At 37.2% G+C, this 18314-nt stretch overlaps 1 protein-coding gene and 1 pseudogene across 2 annotated transcripts in view; one reads left to right on the top strand and one right to left on the bottom strand.

Moving 5' to 3' along the window:
* The window catches only part of PGM2L1 (phosphoglucomutase 2 like 1), a 109686-nt gene that overhangs the window by 25692 nt on the left and 65680 nt on the right, over nucleotides 1–18314 (top strand). The gene's annotated exons all lie outside the window — the stretch shown is intronic.
* On the bottom strand, nucleotides 6053–6947 carry LOC109386334 (calmodulin pseudogene; annotated as a pseudogene). Its single transcript, XR_002124775.1, has one exon. The product of XR_002124775.1 is annotated as a calmodulin pseudogene (transcript).

Here is an 18314-nt window from a genome sequence, read left to right as displayed (position 1 = left end):
CTGTTGTTCAGCATCTTAGCTGTGGAGGGCAGTGTCACTGGCCCTCATATGTGGGATCCGAACCGGGGCCCTCTGGCGTCCCAAGCCAGTCCTTAACCATCGTGCCACTCGGCCGGCCCTAAAAATGTTTTTAAAAATATATTTTAAAATTTTTAAAGAAAAAAAATGAGGGAATGGTGCTGCATTGTGATGGGTAGACACCAGAATCGATTCTGAAATTGTCCCTGTGGCAGCTGGGGCCCAAGAGGTGGCTGCGCCTGGGGCAGAAGTAGACAGAATGAACTGCCAAGAAGGGCATCCCATGTGAGGACCAGTCTGGACCAACGTGGACCAAATCAGCCCAGGTCCAACTGGGGAACACCTGCCCTCTTCTACAATAAGTTAGTTTTAGCTTGCTAGTTGCCAGTTCCTACCCCCAGGGCCACCATAGGAGACACCATGGCTGCTCCAGGAGTTGGGGACTTGCTTCTGCACTTTGGAGAGACCCTGCGAAGGCCATCTGCTGTTACTCTGCCACCAAGTCCTTTCCACTAAAGGGCACCTCAGTGAGATAGCATCAAGCTGGTTGTGTTCTTCTACTCAACACACCCTGATAATAGGGAGTGGGGATTTTTTATTTAGCTATTAATTATATTTTCATTGTGTTACCTACCTGGCTGATGGGCTGGGCAGATTAGGCACTCATATTCTGGGGGTAGACTAGGGCACACAATCTGTGGTAGGGGAGAGTAGGGGACCCTGTGGCTACCTACACCAAACTTTCCTGCCCCACTGGCCTTTAGGTTCTCCAGGTCTTACTCGCATCTTCTGCATTGTAATATCACTCAGAACCATGCCTGTCTTTCCTACAAAATATCATCAAAAGCTCAGCGTGGACACATTCCGATAGCCTGTAGCTCTCATTGTTCCCTGACCTGAATCCATGTTTTTACACCTGTGCCAATTCTTCCTCCTATTCTCTGTCCAGCAGTCAAAACAATCTTTCCTCCCCAGAGCTCTCCAGTTGTCATGGTAACCAAAAGGCAGGTGCAAAGAATCACATAGCAAGGCCAGGCACAAACTTTGATCTAGCCCCAGGTGACTTACTGAGATCCCTGAATGTCTTTTCACCTTGAATGCATTTGATAAATAAGCTACAGTCTGTATGGTGGTTGTAACTGTTTAACTTGATTAAAGAAGCAGGGCGGGGGAACTGGTTCAACCTGTTCTAAAGAGGCTTGTTTCTGGCCCTAAGGCTACTTGCCTCAGGTTTTTAAAGACATCGTGAAAAAACTTCAAAAGTGACTCATAAAGGAATTGAATGAAATTCACTTCCGACAAATAACATCCCATTTCTTGATGGTAAGGAATGCTTTAAGTAAAAGCAGGTAGTCCACAGAGCTCTATCGGTGCTTACTTTGCCTTGATTGAGATCAAACGTGGAAACAATTTCTCCAAGTGATCCACGAGCACAAATCATAGGGAGAACAGGATGCTCTTGGAACAGATTTATACCAAATATTTGAAAAAGTACAAGAGGCCAGTGATGATTTCCTCTAATGTAAAAGTTCATGCACTCAAAAATAAGCATTGAGCGCCTACTCACCTCTACATTAACTGTCTCTTGAGGTTCCTGTGGGAGATGTATGATGTTCTGATACCCTCCCCAGGAAATGTTGATGTCACAGTGCGTTCAAGAGCTTAGGATAGTGTAGCTTCTCTCTCTCTCCCTCCACGCATGCCCTTGTTATTTTTCCTGTCTCTCCCTGTATTTATCAGATATTGTTGGAGTTTCTCCTTGTGCCACTTCCCTTCCTTATGCTGGCAGAGCTCCACTTTTGAGTAGATTCCATATTCCTGCTCAAGTCTCTCTAGTTCCAGCTCACTCCAGGAGGGACCCATCTAAGGCCCTCATGTGGTCTCATTCTCTTTGCCAGGGATTGATTAGGCATGTATCTAATTTGAGCAATTAGATGTGAGTAGAAAGCTGCCAAGGACATCTGGAAAAGACTTCTCAGGCTAATAAAAAGAGACACACTGTCCTTTTCTGCCCTTAGACATTATTGGGTCCAGATGTGATGGCTGGAAATGAAGTAGTCCCTTACTCTGAGGACAAGGGTGACACACTGAGGATGGCAGAGTTCTGAGGCACTGAATGAATAGACCCTGGTGTGGGTGCAATGCAGAATTTCTGATTATGAGAAAAGGACATTCTACGGTTGTAACCAATTGAGTTAAGGTTTGTTGTTACTTGTTGCAGAAACATCCTAAGAAATTTATCACAAGTTTCTCATGGATAGTTAAGAAATAAAGACACACTATCAATTTTTTATCCAATTTGTAATATACATTACTGATAAAAATAATTAACACCAGAATAAAATTGACAATGGCTAAAATTGCACACAGTAAAATTTGTTGATTTTAGAGAATCAAATCTTTGAAGGATTTACTGTCTAATTTTCTTATTGTAGAAAAGTTCAAGATACTCAAAAGTATAGAAACTAATATCATGTACCTATCAACAATTATCAACTCAAGGTCAATTTTCTTTCCTCTATACCCTCACCCACATTCGCTACCTCCAGAATGTTTTGGAGCAAATCCAAGAGCTCATATTATTTCATTATGAAATACCTCTAAGATTAGCAAATATCTCTAAGAGATAAAAACTCAAAATATAGCAATAACATTATCATACCTAAAAATTGATAATAACTCATTATTATCATTAAATGTCCCGTCTGTGTTCAAATTTCCTGGGATGTTTCATAATTTTGTTTGGTGGTCAGTTTGTTCAAATCAGAATCAAACAAGGTGCACAGGTTGCATCTGACTGATATGTTTCTTAAGTCTCTTTTAGTCTATAGTGTTCCCTTTCCCTATTTTTGCCTTGTAATTTGTTTCTTTCTCAAAAAACTACATCAAAGATATCTACACCAGAAAAATTAGATTTTGTGGAATTAATGGTCACAAAATAAAATGGCAGAGGTTATGGAAACATTTGACATGGACAAAAACTGATCAATGAATCAAATTTTTGTTGTAAAATGTAAAAAAAATTTATTAAAAAAATAATTTTAGAAAAAATAAAAATTAGAGGAAAACTGAAAAGAGTTTAAATTATAAAATTTATCATGACATTAAATCAAATTTGATAGAGCTTACTCCACAATTATTTTCTTAATGAAAATTCACCAATATTAACCTAATTCTGATGAGGTTTTTTACATTCAAAATATTCTCATGGTTGAAACAGTGGTATTAAATAGTATTAAAATAATGGAATCAGAATACTTAATACTTGTCTATGAGATATCAAAGTGGAAATACTTGACAGGGTTGGAAGTTCTAAAGAGAGACAAAGGCTGGTGTCATTGATTTGAGAAACATCATCAATTAGTCCATAATAGAGGCCACAGCAATTACCTTACCATTATAAATTTTACTTCCCAGGAGTTACCATGTGACATATTTCTGGCCAATAAGATATAATGGAGGGCCAGCCAAGTGGCATGTAGGTTAGGAGTTGGCTTAGGACACCAGCTCTGAGCAGCAGGGGGCCCCGGTTTGGATCCCACATGAGGGCCAGTGATGCTGTGCCTTCTATAGCTAAGATGGTGAACAACAGCTTGACCTGGGCCTGGGCTGCCATGAGTCACCGGCGACAATGTAGGCTGCAGTGGGGCTGGCTGACAGCAGACGTGAGCTTTCGTGAGCTGCCATGAGCAGCCAAGAGCGGCCGTCCAATGGCCAGTGAGTGACTGCATCACCCGGGAAGAGTGCAATGATAATACCAACATGGGCCAGTGAAGCGACGTCCTCCACAACTAGACTGAAGAACAAAAGGACAGCAACTTGTCTGTTCCCCTCCCCCAATTCCCCAATAAAACCTTTAAAAAAAAAAGATATAAGGGAAAGTCTTCTGGAAGGGGCTCATGGGAAAGCAATTGCTTTTCCTGATTAAAGAAAGACAGGTGGGCAGACTTGGCTCACATATACCTTTTGCCCTTCACTCTTCACATTGCCTAGAATTCAGATACAATGCTAATGTAGCATAGACATCTTTTTTTAATAGGCTTTTTTTTAGAGCCATTTTAGTTTCACAGCAAAATTAAGCAGAAGACACAAGATTTCCCAAATACCTTTTGCTACCACACATGAATAACCTCTCCCACTGTTAATATCCCCCACCAGAATAGTAATTTGCTACAATTGATGAACTTACACTGACACATCTTAATCACCCAAAGTCCATCATTTACATTATGGTTCACTCTGGGTATTGTACATTATATTGATTTGGACAAATGTATAATGACATGTGTCCCTCATTAAAGTAACATACAGAATCATTTCACTGCCCTATAAATCCTTTGTGCTCTGTCTATTCACTCCTCCTTCCCACTAACTCCTAGCTAACAATGATCTTTCTACTGTCTCCATATTTTGGCCTTTTCAGAATGTCATATAGTTGGAATCATACAGTACGTAGCCTTTTTCAGGTGACTTCTTTCACTTAGGAATATGCACTTAAGGTTCCTCCCTGTCTTTTTATGGCTTGATAGCTCATTTCTTTTTATCACTGAATAATATTCCATTGTCTGGATGTACCACACTATATTTATCCATTCACCTACTGAAGGACATCTTGGTTTCTTCCAAGGTTTGGCAATTATGAATAAAGCTTCTCTAAATATCCACGTACCGGTTTTTGTGTGGGCATTAGTTTTCATCTCCTTTGGGTAAATACCACGGAGCATGATTGCTGGATTGAATAGTAAGAATATGTTTAGTTGTGTAAGACACTGACAAACTTTTTTCCAAAGTGGCTGTACCACTTTGCATTCCTACCAGCAATGAAAGAGTGTTCCTTTTGCTCCACATCCTTGTCAGTTCAATTTGGTATTGTCACTGTTTTGGATTTTGCATTTTCTTTATGACAAATGATGTGACATCTTTTCATATGCTTATTTACCATCTGTATATCTTTTTTGGCAAGGTGTCCGTTAAAGTCTTTGGTCCATGTTTTAATTGGGTTGCTAATTTTCTCATTGTTGAGTTTTAAGAGTTCCTTATATTTTTTGGATAACAGTCTTTTATCAGATATGTCTTTTGCAAATATTTTCTCCCAGTGTGTGGCTTGTCTTTTCAGTGTCTTTCACAGTGCAGAAACTTTTCATTTTAATGAAGTCCAGCTTACCAATTTTTTCTTTCATGGATTGTGCCTTTGGTGTTATATCTAAAAAGTCATCACCAAACCCAAGGTCATTTAGATTTTCTCCTGTGTTTTCTTCTAGGAATGTGTTTTACATTTTAGTCTATGATCCATTTTGAGTTAATTTTTATAAATGATATAAGGTCTGTGTCTAGATTTTTTTTTTTCATACGGATGCCCAGCTGTTCCAATACCATTTGTTGTAAAGACTCTCTTTGCTCCATTGCACTGCCTTTGCTTATTTGTCAAAGATCAGTTGACTATATTTATATGAGTCTATTTCTAGGCTCTCTATACTGTTACATTAACCTATTTGTCTATTCTTTTGCCAATACCACACTAATTACTAGTCTTAATAACTGTAGCTTTCTGGTAAGCCTTGAAGGCGGTAATGTTAGCCCTCCAGCTTTATTCTTCTACTTCAATATTGGCTATTCTGGGTCTTTTAACTCTTTCTGTATACTTTATGATCAGTTTGTCAATATCCACAAAATAACTCCCTGGGATTTTGATTAGGATTATGTTGAATCTATAGATCAAGTTGGGAAGAACTGACATCCTGGCAATATTCAGTCTTCTTATCCATGAACATGGAATAGCTCTCCATTTATATAGTTTTGTTTGTTTTTTTGGGGGTAAAATTTTTTTACTGGAAAACAAATATACAACTTGGAACGGATTTGAGGCAAATTGTGCCATAAGCAGATTTTAAGTGGCCAAACAAAGTTTAAAAAGCAAGTAACAATAAAAGAAATGTTTCTGGCACAGGACCAGTAGTACAAAAAAATAGTGTACGAGTACCTGGATAATACACCCGTTTTGCAATAGTGCAACTTTTAAGTACATATTGTTGACTGTCCATAGTCCACGCAGAGTTACAACTCCACACTTCAACAACAACATGCTGACAATTCCTAAAGAAAACTACTTAAAAAAAGGCATAACCCAGATGTTCCCTCATTTGACCAACTCCATCTAAGTTTAGATGTGCAGAAGGGCTTAGATATATCCAGAGTAAGCCACATGCAACATGTTACTTGATCAATTTTCTAAAATAAGGTTTCAGGACAATGACAGTAAGATAAGGGAAGAAAACATGGAGGAATGAAGTCCTAATTACTATACATGCATATTTTTTGACAGTAGGGGGAAACCTTTTACAGATAAGTTACAAACAAAGAAAAGGCAAATAAATAATTTTGTACAAGAAATTTAATACATTCTGTACAATGTCTTCACTTTGCTGTCATCATTTGTACAAACTCTTCATAGTTTACTTGCCCATCACCATCAATATCTGCTTCCCTGATCATTTCATCAACCTCTTCATCTGTTAACTTCTCTCCAAGGTTTGTCATCACATGGCAAAGCTCTGCTGCACTAATATAGCCATTGCCATCCTTATCAAACAGATGGAATGCTTCTCTAATTTCTTCTTCACTGTCTGTGTCTTTCATTTTTCTTGCCATCATTGTCAGAAATTCCGGGAAGTCAATTTTGCCATTACCATCAACATCCACTTCATTTATCATGTCCTGTAACTCTGCTTCTGTGGGATTCTGCCCAAGAGACCTCATTACAGTTCCCAATTCCTTTGTTGTTATAGTTCCATCACCATCCTTGTCAAATAGTGAAAAAGCTTCTTTGAATTCTGCAATCTGCTCTTCAGTCAGTTGGTCAGCCATGCTGCAAGTGCTACCGGTCTCTGAGACGTGACCACACAACCACTCAGCTCTCTCGTTCCATTCGGACTAATCTTTTTTTATTTCTTTCATCAGAGTTTCATAGTTTTCCTGCTATAGATCTTATATGTATTTTATTAGGTTTATACCTAAGTATTTCATTTGGGGGGGCATTAATGTAAATAGTGTAATTATTTTAATTTCAAATTCCACTTGCGCATTACTGGTATATAGGAAAGTAATTGAATTTTGTAGTCTGCAACCTTGTTATAATTGTTATTAGTTCCAGGAATTTTTGGTTTTGTTTTTGTCAGTTCTCTTGGGTTTTCTACATAGACAATCATGTCATCTGCAATCAAAGACAGTTTTATTTCTTACTGATCAGAATACCTTTTTTTTTCCTTTTCTTATGTTATTGTATTAGCTACGATTTCCAGTACAATGTTTAAAAAAGTGGTGATAGGAGACATCCTTGCATTGTTCCTCATCCTAGAGGGAAAGATTCAAGTTTCTCACCATTAAGTATAATGTCAGCTGTAAGTTTTTCTGTAGATATTCTTTTTATTTTTTTTTAAAGATTTTATTGGGAAATTGGGGGAGGGAACAGCATTGGAGAATCAAGGAAGGGGAACAGACAAGTTGCTGTCATTTTGTCCCTCAGTCTAGTTGTGGAGGACGCCGCTTCACTGGCCCATGTTGGTATTGTGATCATTGCGATCTTCCCGGCTGAGGCAGATCGGCCACCGGCCATTGGATGGCAGCTCATGACGGCAGCCGGCCACTCACGGTAGCTTACAGTAGCCCACTGCAACCTCACTGCAGCCTACGCAGTTGCTGGCGACTCATGGCAGCCCAGCTCTGGGTCAAGCTGTTGTTCACCATCTTAGCTGTAGAGGGCACAGTGTCACTGGCCCATGTGGGATCCGAACCGGCGGCCCTGCTGCTCAGAGCTTGCGCTCCCAAGCCATCTCTTAACCAACAAACCACTTGGCCAGCCCCTGTAGATATTCTATTTTATTTATTTATTTATTTGATATTCTTTATCAAATCAAGGAAGTTCCCCTCTATTCCTAGTTTACTGAGAAATTTTATCATAAATGGGTATTAGATTTTGTCAGATGCTTTTCTTGCATTTATTGATATGATAATGTGATTTTTCTTCTTTACCCTTTTGATATGATCTATTACATTAATTGATTTTTGAATTTTCAACTAACCTTGCACACCTAAAATAAATCACACTTGATCATGGTGTATAATTTTGATATACATTGTTGGATTCAATTTGCTAATATTCTGTTGAAGATTTTCACATCTATGTTCATGAGAAATATTGGTCTTTTCTTGTTATGTCTTTGTTTTTTTGTAATAGGGTAATGTTAGGCTCATAGAATAAGTTAAAAAGTATTCCCTCTGCTTCCAACTTCTGGAAGAGATGGTAGAGAATTTGTATAATTTCTTCCTGAAATGTCTGAGAAAGTTCACCAGTAAACCCATCTGGTCCTGATGTTTTCTGTTTTAGAAAGTTTTAATTATTGATTCAATTTCTTTAATATAGGGCTGTTCAGATTGTCTATTTCTTCTTATGTGAGTTTTGGCAGATTTTGTCTTTCAAGGAATTGGTCCATTTAATCTAGGTTATCAAATGTGTTGGCATAGAGTTGTCCATAGTATTCTTTATTATACTTTTAATGTCCAGAGAATCTGTAGTTATAGCCTCTCTTTCATTTCTGATATTAGTAATTTATGTCTCCTCTCTCTCTCTCTCTCTCTCTCTCTCTCTCTCTCTCTCTCTCTCTCGTTAGCTTGGCTAGTGGTGTATCAATTCTATTAATTTTTTCAAAGGCCTAGCTTTTGAATTTGTTGATTTTTTTCCTATTGATTTTCTGTTTTCAATTACATTGAATCCTGCTCTAATTCTCCTTATTATTTTTATTCTGTTTACATTGGATTTAATTTGCTCTTTTCTAGTTTCCTAAGATGGAAATTTAGATGATTGGTTTTAGATATTACTTCTTTCCTAATATATGCATTCAAATTTCCTTCTAAGGGCTGCTTTCATTGCATCCCACAAATTTTGATAATTTTCATTTAGTTCAAAATATTTTAAAATTTTTCTTGAGATTTCTTCTTTGACACATTTATTATTTGGAAATGTGTTTTTGTTGTTGTTGTTTTGGGTTTTTTTTTAGCTGAGCCATCCTGCTACCTGTTGGTAGCTCAGCGGCTGCTCAGCTCGGGCTGGACTCGAACCGCTGTTGCTCAGAGCTCAAGCTCTTGAGCGAGCTCTTAACCAACTGAGCCACTCGGCCAGCCTGGAAATGTGTTGTTTAATCTCCAAATACTTGGGGATTTTCCAACTTTCTCTCTGTTACTGATTTCTAGTTTAATTCCATGGTAGTCTGAGAGCAGACATTCTTTTATATGTGTACTGTATGTTTTATGACCTAGAATATGGTGTATCTTGGTGAATGCTCCATATGAACTTGAGAAGAATGTGTATTCTGCAGTTGTTAGATGAAGTAGTCTATAGATGTCCATGACATCTAGTTGATTGATAGTGCTACTGAGTCCAACTATGTCCTTAATGATTTATTGACTGCTGGATATGCTCATTCCTGATAAAGGGGAAATAAAATCAACTATAGTAGTGGATTCATCTATTTCTCCATGCAGTTCTATCAGTTTTGTTAACGAATGTTATGTTTTCTTGGAGAATTGACCCTTTTATCATTACATAATGTCCCTCGTCATCTCTGATAACTTTCCTTTCTCTGGACTCTGTTTTGTCTCAAATTAATAGAGCTACTCATGCTTTCTTTCAATTAGTGTTAGCATGGTATATCTACATGTGTCTTTATATTTAAAGTGGGTTTCTTGTAGACAACATATAATTGGGTCTTATTTTTTTGACCTGCTCTGAAAATCAGTTTTTTACTTGGTGCATTTATACCATTGACATTTAAAGTCATTATTGTTATAGTTGAATTAATATCTAACATATTTGTTACTGTTTTCTATTTGTTGCCCTTGTCCTTTGGTCTTACTTTTGTCTTCCATTGTTTTTCTACCTTTTATTATTTTAACTGAGCCTATTATATGAATACATTTTCTCTCCTTTCGTAGCATCAGTTATACCTTTCTTTAAAAAAAAAAAAAAACTTTTGCTAGTGTTTACCCTAGAGTTTGCAGTAGACATTTGCAACTAATCCAAGTCCACTTTCAAATACTCCCATACTGCTTCACAGGTAATTTGAGTACAAAATAATTCTAATTCCTGCCTCTCTTCCCTTGTATCTTGATATTTTATTTTATTTTCACTTATTCCTTTTCCAAAGCTCTTCCTTTCTTCATGTAGATCCAAGTTTCTTACCTGTATCATTTTCCTTCTCTCTAAATAACTTCTTTAGCATTTTCTGCAGGGCAAGTTTACTGGCAACAATTCTTTTAATTTTTGTTTGTCTGAGAAAGTATTTATTTCTCCTTTATGTTTGAAGGATCAGTTTGCAGGGAACAGAATTCTAGGTTGGGTTTTTTCTTTTCCTCTCAACACTTTAAATATTTTACTCCACTCTCTTCATGCCTGCATAGTTTTTGAGGAGATATTAGATGTAATTCTTATCTTTGCACCTATATCAGTGGCTGTTTTTTAACTCTGGGTTCTTTCAGGATTTTTTTCTTTGTATTACATTTTCAGCAACTTGAATATGATATGCTTGGTGTTCTCTGAGCTTCCTGGATCTGTGGGGTTTTTCCCTCTGTTGCTTTGAGTCCAGAATCTGTCATTTTTTTATAATCCTAGAAACTTCAGGACATATGAAGGCCTGAGGATATCACATCATCATAAAATCATAGCTTTCTCTCCTAGAGCCCAGAGCTGACTCCAACGGATTCAATTTCCCTTTGTCTACAAAGGTGAATTTTGGATTTCATCAGGAAGTGAAACACTGTTAGGAATAGGGAATTGACTACAGGCTACCAGTTCTTTCACTGAATAAATAGAACACACACACACAATTATAGAAAAACAAGGTACCATACATTTTATAGTAATTTAGCATCCAAAAGCACAAAGACTTTTTATAAAATAGAAAACAACTTAATACATTATTTCAAAATGAGCTATCTATCAAGTATGCAGAAAATAAAAATGAACACAAACTGGGGAAATCAAGGTTTAGAACTGAAATAAATATAAGAATACTTCATGATTTTTTGAAGTTTATAATGACATATAGATGTTAAGTGGCTCTAGGTAAAGAATACTACTACATCATTAAAAGTGGAAGGTTATTTTTCACCTTTCAAATATAGCAGACTTAGTTAACAATTTTCTTTCAACAGAAAAAAAAAAGTTTCTTTACTAGAGGTGTTTTGATGCGCCACACTGTGATGGTGGCAAATAATGGCTTATAAAAGGGAAAATCATTCATGCTACAAGAGTACAGGAATTAGGATATTTCAGAGAGAATTGAGAAAAGTGACTGACAGATGGTGAAGAACTTGTTTAATTAAAGTCGGAGAAACGAAATTAACCATGAAAGTACTTGGGGTTTTTGTTGTTGTTTTTTAAATAACCTGTTTAAAATCCCCTTTCCCCTTCTTCCAGTAACAGAACCTGCCCTTCCTTTGAGGAGCTGTTCCTCTTCACTATCCATTTTATGTGATTTTTCTGGAGTAACCCCATGGCCATAGGGGTGATGGGCACAGACGGCCAATTTTATATCTACTGAAATTTATATCTACTGAAGTAGAGAGATAAATCCTCTTTCCCTTTGGGGTTGCTAGCTGGGATAATGTTTGGCAGAAGCTGTGTGTACCCATAACTCTCTTCTTCTGAAACATTAAGAAGGACCAACTGGGGTTAGGGGAAGGGAGAAACAGAGAGTGGAGCTGAAAGATAAGACAGAGTCTTCATGTTAGGATCCAGGGATGCCTAACGCTAGCTCCACTTCTGTCTTTTTCAGGCACATAAACCACTAAATTCATTTTTTTTTATTGTGGTAAAATATAAATAACATAAAATATACCATTTTAACCATTTTATGTGTACACTTCAGTGGCATTAAAAAATTCACACTATTTTGCAAAGAATGTTTTCTACTTAAGCTATATTAAGACTGTTTTTGTCAATTACAATAAAAAGATATGGATTTTTCTTTCATTTTATTATTGTATTTTAGGAGTTCTATATATATCCTGAATATCAGTTCTTTATCAGATATATGTTTTGAGAATATTTCTCCCAATCTGTAGCTTACCTAATTATTTTTTTAAGGCTGTCTTTTGATGAACAGACGTTTTTATTTTGCTGACAACTAATTTATCAATTTTATCTTTTTGTGATTAATGCTTTCTCTATCCTAAGAAACCTTTTCCAATTTCCAAGTTGCAAAGATATTCTACTTTGTTTTCTATTATAAGCTTACAGCTTTAGCTTTTTGTTTTCATCTATGATGCATCTAAAATTAATTTTTATATTTGGTGCAAGGTAGACGTCAAGGTTGGTACCCCCCCGGATGGATATTCAGTTGTTTCAGCATCATATGTTGAAGAAACATTCCATTTCTCACTGGCTTGTTTTGGTGCTCTTGTTGAAAATCAAGTGACTCTGAGTCTATTTCTGGGCTCTTTAGTATGTTCCATTGATATCTTTGTCTATCCTAATGCTGGTACCACACACTCTTTTGGTTGCTGTAGTTTTGTAGTCAAGTCCAGAAGTCAGGTATTTAAGTTCTCCAAATTTATTCTTCTCCAAAAGAGTTTAAGCTAAATCATAAATGTATTGGATATTATTGTTTTATTGCTAGATAATATCCTAATAGACATTATTAGATATTAATATTAGGTGTATAGCTGCAGACTCTTCTTTGTTGCTCTTGTTATTCACCTTAGCAATATTTCTTCCATGTCAGCATGATAAAAGAAGCTTGTAGCAGATATTTGTCATTTTGAGCACTCAGCATCCAAATATCGTATTTTGTTTCCTTTGCCTGCAATGCCACATCCCCTTTCCCTGTCTAAGTCTTATTATTCTTCGATTCCAAGCTATGCTATAAAATGAAAACATTTATATTTGTATAAAAAATAAAATATTTAAGAATATGTATAAGACTTATAAGACCTCTACACTGAAAACTACATAACATTGCTGAGAGAAATTAAAGAAACTCTCTAAAAATAAAGAGATATACTATTTTCATAATCACAGCAGGCCTTTTTTTGGAAGTGGGTAATTAACAAACTTATTCTAAAATGTATATGGAAATGCAAATGACCTAAAAAACTCAAAGAATCTTGAAAAATAAGGACAAAGTTGGAGCACTTAGGCTATCTGAGATCAAGACTTACCATGCATAGCTATTCCTTTCTCTAGGATATCTTCCATGGTCCTCCCAGTTTGGGCTAAGTGTCTCTCTTCTGTACCTTCATTATATTCTGCACTACTGTCGTCCAAGCATTTATCACAGTGTATTCAATAATGTGTTATTTGTCTGTGCTTCTAAATTAGGTTCCTGGACCCAATTTGTGTGTGTGTGTGTGTGTGTGTGTGTGTGTGTGTGTGTGTGTGTGTAGTTAGGGGCCTTCACTCCACACAACATGAAGCAATTCTCAGACACCAACAGGATGTCCAAAAATTCAACTCAATTCTGATCCTATCTACCCAGAGATAGCATCAGATTCCACATATTTAGGGTTCAGTTCTACAAGACTACAACTCCCCCTTTCACATGCCAGTCACAAGCCCAGGTTGTCACCTGGGCTTCTGACCAAATGGCTACAGACTGGAGGTTTGAACAACCCCCTCCAACTCAGAATGCCAATTGTAAGTCCAGGTTGTTATCTATACTGACTGACTGGCCATAAATCAGAGATTTCTACAACCCCCTTCTTGGGTTTGATTAATTTTCTAGAACATCTCACAGAACTCAGAGAAACATTACTTACTGGATCATCAGTTTATTGTAAGAAGATTATATATATCAGAAACAGCTAGATGGAAAAGATGCATAGGACAAGGTATTGGGGAAGGGGCAAGGAGTTTCCATGCCCTCTACAGGTGCGATGCTCTTCCCGAATCTCCATGTGTTCACCAATCCAGAAACTCTCTGAACTCAGTCTTGAGTTTTTATGGAGAGTTCATTACATAGGCATGACTGATTAACACATTGGCTATTGGTGATTGATTCAACCTCCAGCCCCTCTCCCCACCCTAGAGGTCAGGGAGTAGGACTGAAGGTTCCAACCCTCTAATCACTTGGTTGGCTACCCTGGCAAACCAGCCCCCATTCTCAGATGCAGTCCAAAAAGTACTTCATTAACAGAACAAAAGACAACTTGTTGCACACATCACTTAAGAAATTCCAAGGGCTTAGAAGCTCTCTGCCAGGAACTGTTTAAGACAACCACATATATATTATGAGAAACATTTTTAGGTCATTTGAATATGTATTTCTTATAAACCTCAATATTGCAGCTCCCCACCTCAGGTTTCAGAAGGGCATGGACCAGAATCTATATTGTTTACCACTGAATCTACACCACCTAGAAGAATGCCTGTACCCTATAGACATGCAAGTATTTGCTGCATTAAATTGAACTTAAATGTTCATGTAAAAGAGTTAATATTTTAAAATAAAACTGACAAAAGTTCATCTTTTGCCTGAGAACTGTTTACACAGATGGCCAGTACTAGTTTATCGAACTTGGTTTTAAAGTTAATATTAATATTATGAAGACAGAGCTGAAAAGATTACAATCATGCAATTTATTTCTAAGAAATTAGTTCAACCCTTTGGAAACCAAATGTCCTAAACATTTCTAGTATAGTCCTCAAGAACTATACTCCTAAGAAGTTAGATGTATGGAATAATGCAGATTTATGGAATAATGCAGAAAAACAGCTTTATGCACAAAGATGTTCATTGTTATTATCTATTATAGAAAAAAAATGGAGACAAGCTAAGACTCCTACAAAATGAGACTCATTTAAAAACATAGCACAGTAGATCAACTTGATGTAATATTTTACAGAAACAAGATAATTATCAAAATAACAATGTTTCTTAAATTGGCTGACTAGGTTATTTGTATTAACCTCCCTTCTATAACTAAATAACAAATTCAATACATTTTTTAACCTTCTTTTAAATCACAGAGGAAAGGTGAGAAGCCTGCAAGAAATTACCAGGCCAAAATGAAGGGAAAATGTCATCTCAGAGAGGTAACTAGGGAAAATTTGGTGTTTGCCCTGAAAGCATTTGCCAACTTTGAAAATTTTGAACCTTAATTTTAAAACCCTGGTGGGCAAGAAACCCAGGGACTGCAAAAAATTGAGAGTCTAATGGGAAAAACTTCTCACAATATGTTGGGACCTCACACCCAGAGTGATGAATTAGCAGAGAAACATTTTACATACAATTACAGAATAAATCGATTTACAAGAGCACCAGAGAATTTTACGCCCTAAAGTAGTTGAACTCCCAGGCATTTGACAGAAGCAAATGCAAGTCCTCTCTGAAGAAACTACTTTTATTACAAATCTAAATTTATTCTCACAAATAAGTTGTCAAATATAGTGTCCAATGCACACATAAACACAAGGCGACAAAGAAAGCAGTCTATGAGCAATAACTAGCAAAACAATAGACAACAGAAAAAATCCACAAATATTTCAGATATTGAACAAGTATGCTGACTATAAAGAAGGGAAAGATGTTTAAAGATCTCTATCGAGAATAGGAAACCATAAAATGTGCTATAGAAAATTTGCAAAAGAATCTAAAAGAATTGCAGAAATAAAAAATACAAAACTGAAATTAAACCCGTAAAGGCGACACACCCTGAGAGGGCATGGAAGCTCCATGCCACTCCATCCCCCATACTTTGGCCTATGCATCTCTTTCATTTGGCTACTCCTGAGTTCGTAGAGGAAAAGTCCATGTGAAAACAGAGCCAGAGATTGGAGTTGTACAGTCATAAGCTAAGGAATGCTTAGAACCACCAGAAGCTGAAAGTGGCAAGAAAGGAATCTCCCCTTGAGTCTTCAACAATGGCCCTACTGACACTTCAACTTGGACTTCTGGCCTCCAAATTCTGAGATAGATTTCTGTTTTAAGTAAAAAACAAACAGACAAAAACTCCAAAAGGTCAGATCCCTGCTCTGAAGAGATGGCTCTCAGGCTTGGCTGCATATTGGAAACACCTAGGAGAGCTTAAAACAAAAAACAAACAAGCAAAAAACAATGATTATCATACTTCAACCCAGATCAGTTGAATTAGAATCTCAGGGGGTGAGACACAGGGGTCAGTTCCTTAAAATGTTTACATCCAAGGTTGGGAACCATTACTCTGGATCAGAGATGGGCACACTGTGGCCCACAGGCCAAATCTGGCCTGCCTCCTGCTTTAGTAAATAAAAATTTATTGGAATACATGCACACAACACAAAACCCAAGGCCCAGTTTAGTAGATTAGATTCTGATGAAAAGAGAATTAGGAGAGTGCCCTCGGCGGTCCCCTGGATCTGTCTCTTGCTTCAACAGTGTTTGGATGGAACAGACCCAGGGACGCCCCTTTTCCATCCTCTGATCACCCTCCAACTTCTTTTCCAGTCTCAACCTTCAGAACCTACCCTGCCATCCTTGGCCTCTGAAACCAGCCAACACCATTTTTTGAGTTTAACTCCTTATTGCTGAGCAACCATGAGCTCCCAAGTTTGTCAGAATTATTCCACCAAGGTGGAGGCTGCTGTCAACCACCTGGTCGAACCAGCATCTGCAGGCATCCTACACCTACCTCTCTCTGGGTTTCTGTTGTGACCACGAAGATGTGGCTCCATAGAGTGTGAGCTACTTCTTCCGCCAGTTGGCGGAGGAGAAGCATGAGGGTGCCCAGCGTCTCTTGATGCAAAACCAACGCAGTGGTGGCGCCCTTTTTCAGGACCTGCAGGAGCCTTCCCAAGATGAATGGGGTACAACTTAGGATGCCATGGAAGCCGCTGTGGTCATGGAGAAGAACCGGAACCAGGCCCTTTTGTATCTGCATGCCCTGAGTTCTGCCCGCATAGCTCTGTGCCGGGCTTGGCAAGTATCTCTTCAAAAGGCTTACCCTCAAGCACAACTAGGAGTCTTTGGAGCCCAGAGGCCTTTAAGGGGCCCTTCTGCATCCCCATGGCATTGGGTTTCTGCCTGAGCCTCTCCCTGAAGCCACTAGGCATCCTTCTAACCACCCTGGAACCCTCTCCCATGCCATGGACCAAATTGAAACAATAAAGCTTTTCGCAGCAAAACAAAACAAAAGAGAGAGAATTAGAAAACTGAAAGAAGAGAAATGATAAAATTAGAGTGGAAATTAATGCAATAAAGAATAGAAAAGCAATAGAGAAAAATCAATGAAACAAAAAATTCATTCTTTGAAAAGAGCAACAAAATTGATAAACATTTAGCTAAACTGATGAAAAGACTCAAATTACTAGAATCAGAAATGAAAGAAGGGACATTATTACTGACTTAACAGAAAGAAAAAGGATTATAAAGGAATACTGTACACAATTGTATGCTAACAAATTAGATAACCTTGATGAAATGGACAAATTCTTACAAAGACACAAACTACTAAAATTGACTCAAGAAGAAATAGCAAATGAATAGACAAATAACAAGTGAAGAGATTGAGTTAATAATCAGAAAACTACCCACAAAGCCTAAATCCAGATGGCTTCACTACTGAATTCTTTCAATTATTTAAGGAAGAATCAATGCTAATTCTTCACAAACTCTTCCGAAAGTTAAAATAGGATGGAACACTTGTCAACTCATTTTAAGAGGCCAATATTATTTTGATACTAAAACCAGAAAAATACATCACAAGAAAATTAATCTATGGACCAATATCTATTAAGAATATGAGGATTAAGAAAATTAATCCTCAGCAAAATACTAGCAAACCAAATGCAGCAACATATAAAAACAATAATATACTATGGCCAAGTAGGATGCAAGTTTGGTCTAACTTCCAAAAATCAATTAATGTAATACTTCATATAAATATAATAAAAAAACAAAACTTACATGAACATTTAATAGATACAGAAAAGAGTTTGACAAAATCCAACACTCTTTCATGATTAAAACAAAACAAAAAAAAACACTTAACAGACTAGACACAGAAGGGAACTTCATCAATATGAGAAAGTATCTACAAAAACACCCACAGTTAACATTATACTCAATTGTGAAAGACTGACTGCTGTCCCCCTAAAGGAAGGAACAAGACAAGGATGTTCTCTTGCTACTTCTATTCAATATTGTACTGAAGGTTCTAGCCAGGGCAAATAGGCAAGAAAAAGAAGCAAAAGCATCCAGATCTGAAAGAAAGACATGAAACTATTTACATATGACATGATCACATGTAAAGAAAATCCTAAAATGGGA

The sequence above is a fragment of the Hipposideros armiger genome, unplaced genomic scaffold, assembly GCF_001890085.2.
Source record: "Hipposideros armiger isolate ML-2016 unplaced genomic scaffold, ASM189008v1 scaffold_132, whole genome shotgun sequence".
Lineage (NCBI taxonomy): Eukaryota > Metazoa > Chordata > Mammalia > Chiroptera > Hipposideridae > Hipposideros > Hipposideros armiger.
This window is presented reverse-complemented; position numbering and strand designations above follow the sequence as displayed.